We start from the raw sequence: 11,548 nt of genomic DNA on the forward strand, positions 1-11,548 counted from the left end.
TCCCAGACTCAAGCGAAACCACCACCTCAGCCTCCTGAGTAAGTTTTTGTATTTATAGTAGAGAAGGGGTTTCACCATGTTGCCCAGGCTGGTCTCTAACTCGGGGGCCCGGGGGCTCGGGGGCTCAAGTGACCTGCCCCCCTCTGCCTCCCAAACTGCTGGGATTACAGGCATGAGCCACCGTGCCCAGCTCACAGATTTTACATAAAATGACTTGCTATTACTTTTAGATGAGAAGGAAAAAACTCACAGTTTGTGGTTCCCACAAAACTTTAACATGCTAATTTTAGTGGGGAAAATAAGGTACTTTTCTAGTTATCCACAAGGGGGAAGACTGATTCTATTTCTTTGTTTCCATGGTGAAGTAAAGGGTGGACTTTAATGTTTATTTACAGGAGGCTGTAAAATATGAAATTCCACATAGAAATAAGAAATCTAGCCATCGGACAAGCTTTATACAGTATGTACAGTTGGACCTGTTGAAGTATAGTTTCAGTGTAAAAAGTGCTACAATAACCACATTTAGAAGAGTTCTTTGTAGAGAAACAAGAAGACAAAATACCAAACATAGTACACAGCAAATTTATGCCTCAGCTACATGATCTAAAAGTTAAAGGTCCCAGGATTCCCCCCCTGAACTCGGAAGGTACAGCTTTCAGAGATAGTTTCTGGGGCAACATTTTGATCTTCCTCTTCCTCTACAGAGAAATACTTCTCAATTAAGTTTAATGAAGCCTTATACACAGACTCGTTTTCATGGTTTTGTAGAGCTTCAATTTTGTCTAAGCCTCCACATTCTTCAATCATTATACTAAGTTTCTCAGTTTCACCTAGTTTCTCAGCAGCCTGAAAGATATTTGAAATGGCATCCAGGATAACCAGAATAATCTTGGTTTCTTTTGCAGTTAAGAGTTTCATCAACGGTTCTATTAAGTCACAATGAACAAGGTACACAATCTGTTTAACTGTTCTACCACTGATCTAGTTGGTGACAGCCCATACAGCTTCCTTTTGTGTCTTAAAATCTGCCTTAGATTTAAGCACTGACAAGGAATGTGACTAATCCATGATTCACAACTTGCTGTATCTGGTCCTGACGGCCAGCTGTGATGTTTGACATTGTCATGTAGCTTCCTTCTGAATGTTAGTTTTAGGGTTGGTGAGCAGGCTGGGAAAGACGGCGAGTGCTCCTGCATCGATCACAACCTGTCTGTTCATCTGTACCAGTGACAATATTCCCTACGGCTCTTAGTGCCGGGGTCACAATTGGCAATTTTGAAGCTCCTAGAAGCTTCACAAGTTGGGGCACAACTCCTGTTTTCACAACCATGTCAATTCATTCATTTGGACCAGCAGTAAGGTAGGAAATAGCCCAGCAGGTATCTGCTAATACTTCTGGATCATCATGATGCAGGACCCCAGCTAAGGTAGGAAGAATCTGCTCAACAGCATCTAACGGGGGTGCAGGATTCTTGTTGCGGCAAAGATTTGAAAGTGTCCAGGTAAGATTATGTAAGTAACCACATTGCTAAAGATGACATACCAGGAACTGCAAGAAGAGCCAACAGTGGATCAGCTGCACCGTACTTAATAACCAAGTCTCGGAACACTGAGCCATCACCTGCAATGTTTCCTAGAGCCCATACGGCTTGTTCACTGATGTGAGCATGGGGAGATGCCAACAGAGAAATGAATGCTGGGATGACACCTCCTTCCACCACAGCCTTGGTTTGTTCTGATGTCCCAGAAGCAATGCTAGTGAGTGCCCAAGCACATTCAAACAGAATGGGACTACAATCAATTCTGCCCAAGAAGGACACAAATTCTGGAATCAAACGAGCCCAGATTTTGTTGTCTATGGGAGGCTGTTTTTCTCTAGAAAGTAGTTTCCTGGCAGCTTGAGTAACTTGGAGCTGATTTTCCATGTTGCTGCTATTTATGCCTTTGATAATGCCATCAACACACCAATTTACAGTGTCCTGGTTGTTGTGGTTTTCCTGCAGCAGAGAAGTAGCACCATCAGGAAATGAGCTTATGTTTCTCCTGTTCAGCATCTGGTCATCCTTCTTAGCTTTCCTCAGCTCCACAGTGACTTCTGTTCTGTGACACCTCATTTCTGTACTGTCTTTTTCCTTGTTCTTGAATCCGTTAGGACGAGCAGCTGGTGTATTAACATTCTCGTTGGTGGACATGGTTATGAGACAAAGGGAGAAAGCTGCGAAGCGGGCCTGGGCTTCCACAGGAGGCTATGCGGGGATCGGCAGCTGTGGGGCGGCTGTGCTGAAAGCCACCACCTCGGCTCCGACTGATTCCATGTCTTCTGGAAGGTATCCATTGGGGAATCATTAATGATTATTTATTTTATTTTATTTTTTATAGATTTAGGGAGTATATGTGCAGTTGTGTTACATGGATATATTGTGTAGTGGTGAAGTCTAGGCTTTTAGTGGTCTATAAATCACAATAATTTGTTAAGATATGCTTTGCAGTCTATTTTTCGTATGTGTGCTTTATCTTTGCCATATGTAGATTCAGAACTTATTTTTTTCCCAGAAAAGTTTTCTAGATTATAGTTTTACATATTAGTGCTAGTCTATTGTTTGCTTGTTTCTTCTTCAGGTTCTCTAATGACATTTGTGTTAGAGTGTGCTTGCATCCTGTTCTCTCTGCTTTCATTTTCTTGGCTTTTATAATTTCTGTTATGTCTATTACTGTACTTTTTTGTCTTCCTATTCTCCCTTGGCTACCTACTAATGCAATTTTTGTTTCTAAGATTTGTCTTTTTCTGAAGTCTTAATTATGTCAGTTCTTCTTCTTTTTTTTTTTTCCTAGACAGAGTATCGCTCTGTCACCCAGGCTGGAGTGCAGTGGTGCAATCTTGGCTCACTACAACCTCTGCCTCCTGTGTTCAAGTGATTCTCATGCCTCAGCCTCCCGAGTAGCTGGGATTAGAGGCATGCACCACCACGCCTGGTTAATTTTTGTATTTTTGATAGAGACGGGGTTTATCCATTTTGGCCAGGCTGGTCTCAAACTCCCGACCTCAAGTGATCCGCCCACCTCGGCATCCCAAAGTGCTGGGGTTACAGGCATGAGCCATGGTGATCGGCCAGTTAGTTATTTCACTGTTTGTTCATCTGTTTTCTGAGTTGTGATTTTTGTATTTGTGGTATTATTTAATATCTTACATTGCTTATTTAATTATTCTTTCAGGTGCCACTATGTTCCCTAGTGCCAGCCATGAAAGCTGCTTGTGGTACACCTGGTCCAGCCACAGACTCTCAGGGAGCTGGCACCTGTGCCGGTGCCTGGAGCTGCCCACCCCACTGCAGCTGCCATGCCTGACTGTGCACAGTGGCTGGACCGAACGCTCGCTCACACACCCCTTGCTGCTCTGTGCCTGACTTGCACTTGGCAGGCATGGGATCCAGGCAGGTTGTTCTAGCTGAACGTAGCCTGCCAGCCCGAGTGGGCAGAATGACCCCAGTAAGTCCAAGTGATACTCGGGCAAAGGTGCCAGTGGCCACAGAGGTTTCTGGATGGCAAAGCAATACCCCCCAAATCCCGTGACACTGGAACTAATGCAGGCCATTACACTCAGCTAAATTTTAGGTTTTTTTTTTTTTCTGTAGAGGTGGGGTCTCCCTATGTTGCCCAGGCTGGTTTCAAACTCCTAGGCTCAGATGATCCTCCTGCCTCAGCCTCCCAAAGTGCTGGGATTATAGATATGAGCCACTATGCTCGGCCTGTTTTACTTTCTTAATAGTAATTTTATTATTGCCTGATAGGTTCTTCCTGCCTGCTGCACAAACAACATTAATCTGCTGAGACCATGACATTGCAGTGAAGAAAGTGTTTAATTAACACTTGGCTGGCCTTGCCACATGGAAGACAGTTGTTACTCAAATCAATCTCCCCAGAAATTTGTAGACTAGGGTTTTCCAAGGAGAGTTTGTTGGGCAAAGGGGTCCAGAAGGGGGCATGCTGATTGGTTGAGGATGCAATCATAGGGGTGTGGAAAATGATCCTTGTGTGCTGAGGCTGTTTCTGAGTGGGGGTTACTACAGGAGTCCAGGTCCAATGTCTAGGTCCACGTGGAACCATCTTGGTTGTCAGAAATGCAAAGCCTTAAAAGACATCTCAAAAGGTCAATCTTAGGTTCTACAACAGTGATGTTATCGGCAGGAGTAATTGGGGAAGTTGTAAATCTTGGGATCTCCAGAATAATGACTAGTAATTATTTAATTAGGTCTACATCTGGTAGAATTCAGGTGCCTTTCATCCTCCTAACTTTGTGGCCTTTCATTAGTTTTACAAAGGAAGTTTAGTTTTTGGGAAGGGCCATTATCATTTAACCTGTAAACTAAATTCCTCCCAAAGTAAGCTTGGTCTATACGCAGGAATGAATGAAGACAGCCAGCCTGTGAGGCTAGAAGCAAGACGAACTCAGCCATATCGGATGGATATCTCTTATTGTCATAGTTTTGCAAAAGCAGTTTCAGTTTTGGTGTCACATTTGAGAAATATTTTGCCTCTTCTAAGCTTATGAAGACATTATCCTGCATTTCTTATAGAAACTTGATTTTCTCAGCTTTCATAAAGTAGGGGGCCAAGGTTTCTTGTTTTTATTTTCCATATATGCCTGGCGAGGTGACCCAGCACCATGTACCTTTTCCCATTGGATTGCAATGGAGTTCCCTCTCTCCCCATTAAGGTGTGGAGACTTGTGGGTCTGTTTCTGAACTCCTCTTCCTATTGCATTGGTCTGTCTCCATATTCTAGAATCAGTACTGCACTGTCTTAAGTTCTGTAGTTTTCGAATAGGCTTTATATTCATGGTTTAAATATGTGAGCTGTGGTCTACTTCCCTATGTCCTTGGGCATCTAGGCTCTTTGTATTTCCATACAAATTTTAGAATCAGCTTGTCTGCCTGGAGTGAGCCTAGCCAGTGGGGAAAAAAACGAAGAATCAACTTGTCAATTTCCACACCCCCCACCCCCAACACAACAACAGAAAACCAAGGGAGTTTTACTGGGGTTACTTTTAATTACATTGAATCTATAGATCAATTTTGGGAGAATTGACATCTTAACAACATTGCGTTTTCCAGTCGATGAACAGGATACATCTTACTTAAGTATTTCAAGCGTTTTCTTATTAATGTTTTGCAGTTTTTGGTATGAAAGTCTTACACATTCCTCATTAGATTTATATAGTGACCTTGATAAATTATTTTACGAATAGTCTGTTTCTAGGTTTATTTGAATTTTACCAGTTGATTTTTCTCATTTGTTTTGTTAATATGATCAACTACATTGATTTTTAAATGTTAAACTAGCCTTTTATTCCTGAAATAAACTACCCTTGTTCAAGATGTATTATCTTTTTTATATGTACTTGCATTTGATTTACTACAATTTTCTCCTGTGTTCATAAAATATATTAGTTTGTGCTTTCCTTTTTTAACATAATGCACTCGTAGGTTTAGAAAGAAAAATTCTGATGGCCTCATAAAATGTGTTGGAATGTTATTTCTTCTTTTTATTCTCTCTCTCTCTTTAAGAGTATGGATAAGATGGTTTTTAGTATTTCTTAAATGTGAAGGATAATTCACTAATGAAGCCATCTGGCTTAAAGTTTTCTTTGTAAAAGAGTTTTTTTAAAAAATTAAAAACAACAATTATTACAGATTTAATATCATTCACATTTTCTATTTCATCCTGTGCCAATGGTGCTATATTGGGATTTTGAAGATTTTTTTTTTATCTCCGTGTAATCTAGTTTTTGATACAAAATTTACAAAATGTATGGGCATGAAGTTTTTCATAATGCCTTTTTAATATTTCTAAGATCTGTGTGATTTTTCCTTTTCTATGCCTGATACTGATAAATTGAATTTTCTCCTTTTTTCCCCTTGATTAGTCTACCTAGGGACTTACTAATTTATTAAAGTTTCCTAAGAAGCAACTTTGACTTCGTTGGCTTTTTATATTTTATTGATTTCTGCTATTATTTTTATTATTTCCTCCTCTTATCCTTGGGTTTAATTAATTGTTCTTTTCCTCATATATTGAGATGGAAGCTTACCTCAGTGATGTTCAGTCTTTTCCTTTTACCTAATATGTGTATTTAAAGCTATTAATATTCCCCAAAGCACTTTTTGGTATACACCACAAGTTTGGTTTATTATATTTTCTTTATCTTTCAGCTCAAAATAGTTTCTATTTTTTCATTGTGATTTCTTTTTTAACTCATGAGTAATTTGAAAGATATTGCTTTTTTATCTTCTATTTATCTTTCTCTTACTGAGCGCTCAATTCCATAGTGGTGAAAGAACATAATATAAGATCTAAATCATTTGAAATTTGTCAACTTGTTATATGAACCTAGGATATGGTTCCATCTTGTGGTCTGTGGTAAATGTCTTGTGTGAAATTTATATATGGATATGTAGACACACAGGTGTGTTGAAATTTTCCCAGTTTCTGTGTGTGATGATTAACTGCACATGTTAATTTGACTGGGCCACATGATGCCCAGATAGTCGGTTAGACACTATTTCTGGGTATATCTGTGAGGGTGTTTCTGGGTAAGATTCATATTTGAAGGGGTAGACCGAGGAAAGCAGATTGCTGTCTCTATTTTGAATGGGCCTCACCCAGTTTGTTAAAGGCCTGAATAGAATAAAAGGCTAAGTAAGAAAGAGCTCTTTCTCTGCCTGTCTTCAGTCTGGGACACTGGTCTTCTCCTGCCTTTGACTAAAACTCAGACTGGAACTGACACCATCAGCTCTTCTGGGTCTGAACTTCTCAGCCTCCATAGTTGCATGAGTTAATTCTTTATAATAAATCTCTCTCTTTCTTCTCTCTCTCTACACACACACACACACACACACACACACACACACACACAATTTGTTCTGTTAATCCCTAACTAATGTATCTTTCATATTTTTAAAAATTTTATTCAAGTAAGTCCTTGCATGCTAACTCCCAAATATATATCTTCTAGATCAGTATTTCTCTTGGTTATTTTTTCTCTCAATTATCTTTAAGTTTTTCCTTTTTTATGTGCCTCATCATAATCATTTTTTTTTTTTTTTTGCAGACATTGTGGATTATAATTTTGGAGATTCTTCCTCTAAAGATTTGCTGAATTTTTTTCTGGTGGACAGCTCATTACTTACAGATAACTTGATCCCGTCGAAGTCTGGTTTTGGTCTACTGGGCAGCATGACTTTCAGTTTTGCTGTTAGTGCTACAGCACAGCCCTTATGCTAAGGTGTGGTCTTTATGTTAGAGGATCTTTGGGGTGTTGCTTTTCTGGCTGGAAACCTGTGGCCAGTCACCTTTGCTCAAGTTTACTCGATCCTGTGGGGCTTGTTCTGCCCACTCAGCCTGGCAGGCTGTGCTCAGCTCACACTACCAGCCTGGATCCCATGCCTGCCAAGGGAGACTGTGTGGAGAAGCAAGAGGTATGTGAGTGAGCCTGCTGTCCAGCCACTGTGCAGTCAGACATGCTGGCTGCCGGAGTGGGCGGGCAGCTCCAGGTGCTACTCTTCTGTGAGGTTGCGGCTGGACCAGGTGGACCGCAGGCAGCTTCCACAGCTGGAACCAGGGAACATGGAAGCTTGGAGACACCAGGAACCACAGAGCTTCAAAGAGGAAGTCACCGACCTGGCTCGGACAGTTCCCAGGTCTGAGGTCCCCAAAGGACTATAGCTCTTCTTCTTTTTCCCTGCAATTTGGTGATCAAGGGGTATGTTTCAGCCCTGTTTGTGTTATAGCTCTTTCAGCTCCAACACTTGACAAGTCCCCACCACTTGATGGGTCCCAAGTTCTTGTCCTGTGACCAAGAAGAATGAGGTACACAGACAAGTGGAGGGTGAGCAAGATAAAGAGAAGCTTTATTGAGCAACAGAGTAGCTCCTTTCCACAGCCAGGGTGTCCCGACAAGTGTTCAGCTCCTGGCAGAGAGGAGACCCTGGGGTGGGAAGCTCCTCTGTGCAGGTAGGTGGTCCCATTGTCTGCCTAGCTCTCAGCAGAGAGGCAGCCCGGAAGTGGGTTGCTCCTCTCTACAGCTGGTTGTCCTGATGTCTGCTCTGCTCTGGCTGATCCTGGGGCTTTTATGGGCCCTGGAGAGGGGGAATTATGTGCTGATTGATCCATGTGTGGCCATGGGCAGGCCTGGAAAAGGCACCACAAATTCCCACTCTGGTCTGTGGGACTGGCAGACTGGCCCTCAGCCTTCAGGCCCTCCTTGGCCTGAAGGTGGGACCTCACCAGGGACCCGCCCCCTTTATTGTTCGATAAAGCTCCTCACCTTTAACGGTAGAATTATTCATTGATACACACACACACACACACACACACACATACATATAGTCATTGAGTTATATGTGTATATATATATTTGTTGAGTTGTATGTATATAACTCAATGAATATATATATATATATATATATATATATAACTCAATGAATAATCCTACCCTTAAAGTTAGGTATCTATATATACATATATATATATATAACTCAAAAAATAATTCTCAATGAATATATATTGTTGTGTATATATATACATAGTTTTATATATATACATACACACACACACACACACACACACACACATATATATAACTCAATGAATAATTCTACCCTTAAGGAGTGGGGAGTGCAGGAGGGTGACTGGTGGGCAGAGGGCTGTGGTTCCTAAATCTCTAGTTGAAGAAAGAAGCAGATGAAAAAGGAAGATTTCTCAGCCAATGGAATTACCCCAGAACATGAAGACAATGATAACAGCAACAACAGTACTAATCATAGCAGTATCAATGATAAAAATGTCCTCTCTGGGCCTATTTTAGTTACTTATAAAACAAAGAGAGTAAACTAAGTAATCCTTAACTTCAACTTAGCTCTGAAGACCCACTATTTCCCATTTTTCTTTTCTTTTTCTCAAAAAGAGGATCATAGAGGTGGTTTAGTGATCTTACGTTAATCCCTTAGTATTCACCAGTCATTTGTGAGCCTGTCTAGTGTGAAAGATGTTCTTGATGCCAGGAACACAGAGGCGAATGAAGTTAACTTGTTTCTGGTTCTCATGGAGCTTTGTATATTCTACGAATTCCATTTTTCAGGACTGGGCTGTGCAACTAATTGTTCATTACATGTAATTTATAAATTCTACGCTGAACGAACTGCTATCGTTTTGGTCATGAGGTCAAGATATTTAAAAATCAATTTGATATGTGAACGTACTTTCCTTACTAGGTGCAATGAAGAATGCTGGAAACAAAACGGACTTTGGGGATCATTTTTGTTCAGCCTATCTCATGTTACAGGTGAGGACAGAGTTCTCTTTTTCAGTTTGGACATTTTCACTAAGCATGGGGTCTCTGAGCTTCATTGGTGTTGCGTGTATTAGCAGCGTACTCCCTTTTATGGATAATGAGATATGTATGGATTTACCAAGATTTGTTCATCCCTTGACTCGTCTATCAACACTGGGACTGTTTCTTGATCTTGGCTGTTGTGAATAAATTCTCTATGAATCTGTGTTTTTTTTTTAAAAAAAAGGGTTCTAGGGAAATGAAGGAGTAATAGAGCCAGAATTCAGACTTGGTAATTACCAGCTCTTCCCACAGGGAGGCAGCACATGCAATGGTCAGAGCTTGGCCTTTGGAGTCAGGCCCTAATTTGATTGCTAGTTTTGACATGATCTGTGTAATCTGGGGCAAATAACTTAACTTCACCAAGCCTTAGTTTTCTTAACTGTATAATAATAATAGCATCTTTGTTTTAGACCTGTTATGAGGATTAAAATGAAATAAGATACTGTACTGCATTGAGGGGAGAATTTGGCACAAAATAAAGACTTAATAGCCTTGTTAGTTATCATACTTCCAGTACCTTTTAAATGTAATTGTTTTAATTTTCATGCTAATTACTTACTTTTTGAATAATGTGTACATTTGCATTATATGTACTATATATGTTTCACACACACATGCTTCTTTCTTGATGGTCTATTATTTTGCATCTCAACTACTTTTCATTTTGAGAATTCCAAATTTTTCTGCTTTTTTGCTTGACTGACTACTAAGAAAAATTGCACCTCTTTCCTGATAATAATTCTGGCATGACAATTGGAGGACCTGATGAGGTTTGAGGACGGCATTCCGTGAGCAAACACCACCCCAGAACAGGTTTTATGTATTGAAAAACCAACTTCAGTTTTTACTCTAGATACAGTTCTTGTCTTTGTTAACACTGCTTCTAGTTTGCCCCATTATTAATACCACCATCTGTAAGATTCTAGCTCTCTTGGCATTTCTTCTGTTGAAGAGTCTAGCGGTCTTAGTGACATTCGGCATGGGGGCTATTTTCAGTTTCTATGGAGAGTATATTGGCCAGGCTACCTTACCTGTATGTCTGTGTGTATTAGGAAGCGGAGGAGGGCAGATAGAGTGCGGGAAGATGGGACTTTTGTGGGCAGGTAGATTGGATGTGGGGAAAGTTTCAGTGCTGATGGTAAACAGTTTAAAGCCAAACCAGATGTTCCAATCAACCTTGGTCCCCAGTTCAGGACTGCTCATCTGTGCATATGCTCAACAACTTCTGAGTTTGAACTCTGCCCAAGTGTGCATGACCCCTCGGGGTAGACAGTGGTGGAAAAGATGACGCAGCCTCTCCTTGGTTACCCACCGTAAACGTCACCCAGAGAAAGCGTGGGAAACTGTGTAGTGTTTATTTCTTAAAAACCAACTTCTGTTATTACTCTAAAGTTCTTATCTTTGTTAGCTCTCTTTCCTTCTAACCTTATTAACTACCTTAAATCTTTTTTTGAATCAAAGTGGTGATGCAAGTAAAATAAGCCCCTATTAAATATTCTCTGTGGTTTTAATATCCATCAATTATTAAAGACATTTATGACAAAAAGAGTGAATCATACAGTGTTGACAGTGGAGCATTTTTAACTGTGATGCATGGTTCTATTTTCTATGATGAGGAAAGGAAATGAAACTATTTGGAAAATAAGGAGAATTGGAGGGGGAAGATTCATCTCACAACATTTATATTCTCTGTGTTATTTTCAGACTTCGTGCCTTTGCCATTGGTTCTAGTTTGCTCCATTGTTAATACCACCATCTGTAAGATTCTAGCTCTCTTGGCATTTCTTCTGTTGAAGAGTCTTGTGATCTTAGCCTATGAAATAAAAACAAATGGGGGATGTTTGAGTTGGGACCAGAAAGTAAATTAATTTCTGCTTATTTAAAAGGGTGCCTTGTGCATTCTCTGCTGCACCTCTTTCTCTTCTGTTTTGCACAATGTGTACTGATCTAAGGGAACACGTTATGCTCTTCCTACATGATTTCTGGAATACAGAACATTGGTTCAAAAGAAAAGATGTGACAGCAGGGCAAGATTACAACTCTAAAGAAAACTTTGCAGGAAGGAAATCAAATGGGAAATGCTAATAGAGCCTATTCATTTCTGAGAAATGAGTTAGAATATATTTTGGCTGCAGGAGAGGGGTTGTTTATTGTTCC

The 11,548-nt window shown here is 40.3% G+C and overlaps 1 pseudogene; it reads right to left on the reverse strand.

The window, feature by feature from the left end:
• Positions 1-603: 603 nt before the first annotated feature.
• LOC105732374 (importin subunit alpha-1-like) lies at positions 604-2,192 on the reverse strand (annotated as a pseudogene).
• Positions 2,193-11,548: the final 9,356 nt, after the last annotated feature.

Source organism: Aotus nancymaae, unplaced genomic scaffold (genome assembly GCF_030222135.1).
Source record: "Aotus nancymaae isolate 86718 unplaced genomic scaffold, 86718_ANA_hifiasm-v0.15.2.pri h1tg000065l, whole genome shotgun sequence".
NCBI lineage: Eukaryota > Metazoa > Chordata > Mammalia > Primates > Aotidae > Aotus > Aotus nancymaae.